This window comes from Stigmatopora argus, chromosome 11 (assembly GCF_051989625.1).
Source record: "Stigmatopora argus isolate UIUO_Sarg chromosome 11, RoL_Sarg_1.0, whole genome shotgun sequence".
Classification (NCBI taxonomy): domain Eukaryota; kingdom Metazoa; phylum Chordata; class Actinopteri; order Syngnathiformes; family Syngnathidae; genus Stigmatopora; species Stigmatopora argus.
Genome location: NC_135397.1, coordinates 8,011,644 through 8,014,729, shown reverse-complemented (window position 1 = coordinate 8,014,729; position 3,086 = coordinate 8,011,644). Strand labels below are relative to the sequence as shown.

Here is a 3,086-nt window from a genome sequence, read left to right as displayed (position 1 = left end):
GCAGTCATCATTTTTTTGTACTCTTCAATGACGTTATTTTGATTTTGTATCGCTACTGATACTACAATCGGTGCAACACTACTAAAATGAATAGCCTAGTCACATAGAAAATACTGTACTTTACTGCTGTTTTGCTAAATTAAGATGCTGACTAAGTTTTGCAACACTGATGGCATTATATAACAAGCCACTCTTTGCTAGGTTGATGTCCCTTTTAAAGATGTAATATAATACTGTACATCAGGACATTTATCCTAGGTGGAATATTTTTTTGTCTTTTTTATTGCCTAATGTTTAGATTCGTCAAGATTTGGTAGGTTTGTTCTAGATAAATATTTTTACTAGATTTTAGAGCATGTACAAGGTACAATACGTACAGGTGTCTGAGGCAGAATTCGCACTTATTCCTTGTAACACTTTTACAACTGTTAAAAACGTGTTCACCTGTGTAGTGTATCCTTAAAAAAGTTTGTTGGTTGAAATTACATTTTTCTTCTCCTTTAACCTATTTTAATTCATGATGTTTTTTAAATTAAAGTTCAATTCAAATGTAGGGATTTTATTTTGGTAGTTCATGCTTTTGTTGTTTATTTTTGGACAGAATTATTTGCGCTTTGACAGGAAAACAGGGTTTAAATCTGTCTAAGATGTAATGCAATAATATTGATCATACAAGCATATTAATAACCTCTTTTAAATATGAAATATGCATTGAAAGGAGAAAATACTCTTTTATACATGACACTTTACTACCAAATGTTGTAGTTTTTGAACTGTTAATAGCAGGATCAATTTTAACAGGACTGTTATGGATTGACATCAAATCATTTTGCAACCTAACAATCAAATTATAAAATGTTACTATTCTGGTAAATATGTAATATTAAATATTAATTATAATTTAAAACTCATCCATCCTTAAAAACAATGCATGTTTTGGAAGTCAATTGAGGAAAATGCTAATTAGACTAAACACAAACTGCTTCTGGTTTTGGCTTGTGAGAAATATTGATTATTTAAATTGTTTTAATACATTTCAAGCAAGTAAAAATTATAATAGACAATATTCTGGACAATTGACCCCAAAATAGTACAGGTTTCACTTGAGGAAATTGATTGAGGAAATTTTGAAAACTTGTCATGTTTTAAGTATTATCAGTGTCTTGGATTCTCATATAGAGCAAAATATATTTATATCATGCACTTTATCATTCACTCAGTTGTTGCAGGTGTTTGACATGTTTCTCTTCACGAGATATTACTTAAAACCAAAAGAGTATAGAGTACATGCATTTTAAACTAATCAGAACAATGCTTATGTTTTGAAGCAAAATTCTGTCTTGTAGATTCTTAAATGTGTAGTATCCATATGGATGATATATTTCAGATGTATTATATGTATATAATAGGTGTAAATGTATATATATTTTTGTCTCAATATGTATATTTGTTGAATATATTTTCATAGAATGTAGATTGCCCTTGTACTACTCCTTTGTTTTGATGTGTGTTGAAGACCTCTGAAGCTATTTGTTTACTCGCATGAAGATCCATGTTCAATATAATAAATTATTTATAGTACAACTAAATGTATATTTGGATGGGATTCCACCGACTTCCCCGAACTGGATTTATTTCGGACTGTCGCTGACATGAGTGGAATTTGAGATAGGAACAAGGAACTTTTTAAATGGATGCTTTACTTTGTGTTTCGATGTTTCAAATGTCATTTTAGAGAACATTTTGCTACCAGAGCATTAATAAATAGGTATTTGCTAAAGGGATCAAAACCTGTGTAGCATCATTATTCCTTGATCAAACACTACAAATGAACTAACTTCTAGGGCACGGGTAGGGAACCTGTGGCTCGGGAGCCATATGTGGCTCTTTCCATGGGTGCATATGGCTCTCCACTAACTTGTGATATGAAATATGGAAATCAATGGTGAGATAGCTGAATCCTGAATGCACTAATAGGAATGTCATGTCATGTTGACACTACCTCTACCACCACTTTAATCATAATTTTGTTTGATGATATCATTGATACTGATTTATTAGCAACAGCATAACAATGTTGTCAAAATAATTCAGAGACTTTTTGTACTTTAAAAGTGGTGAAATGACAAAAAACATCACACATTTGCATGTATTTCTACCTTTCAATTCTGAAAATGGGCCTCAAGAAATAACATTAGAAAATATGAATTGTTTATGGCTCTCTCTGTCAAAAAGGTTCCCTACCCCTGTTCTAGGGAATCAAAAAAGTTCCCAATTTTTCTAGTAAAATGGTGTAATGCAAACTCAAGGCAAAAGCGCAGATTCAAACCACCATGTCATTTTGTGTGGCATGTATACAAGTAAATAATGTGCATTAACTCATGTTTATTGTTAAAAAAAAATGAAATAGGGATCAAGTCATAGGGACTCGGACTCAAATCGCATATTTGATGACTTGCAAGTCGACTCAAGATTTGGATGAAGAAAAAAACAAAATCGGAAGATATGACTTGAGACTCGCCTCTACTTACGAAGCAATGATTCGATAAACTGAAAACTTGGAAGCAAGCATCCCGAGGCGCCTAACTATTGTCACCTGCTGCCTAGGACCGCCCCCGGAAGCAACTCGGTCTCGGGGACTTTTGACGGGGAAGACTTCCATTCGATGTGGAATGCGGTAAGGTCAAACGCACGCGATTCACAATTAAAAATATACCACGTCAAACTTTGTCCGCCGATTGACCGTTATCGTTAAAATTGTGCAATAACTAATAGATAACGTCACATAGTAGGTTATATACAGCAGGCTGAGCATATCGATGTTTGTTTTTTTGGTGTTGTGACGTTTACAAATTGCTGGATTGCACGTGTCTTGCTAAAATGAGCAAGATTTTCATTTTTCTTGGTGTTGAAGCAATATTTCTCGTCAGGGTAGTTATTTATTATTTCACATCTAGGGAGAACAGGGCTGCTTGCCACAAAGGTTAGTTCCCACAGTTTTTCTTATACCCTATCCCAGTTAACTATGAGCAGGTGGCAGGGTAGATCCTGTACTGTTTGCCAGCCAATCGCAAGGCACGTAAAAA

General features: G+C 33.8%; 1 protein-coding gene across 1 annotated transcript in view; it reads left to right on the top strand.

Moving 5' to 3' along the window:
* The first annotated feature begins 2,587 nt into the window (after nucleotides 1–2,587).
* Nucleotides 2,588–3,086, top strand: part of LOC144084410 (uncharacterized) — a 29,386-nt gene continuing 28,887 nt past the window's right edge. Inside the window, exon 1 of the mRNA XM_077612793.1 lies at nucleotides 2,588–2,677. The gene's annotated coding sequence lies outside the window, so the exon portion shown is untranslated. The remainder of the gene's footprint in view (nucleotides 2,678–3,086) is intronic.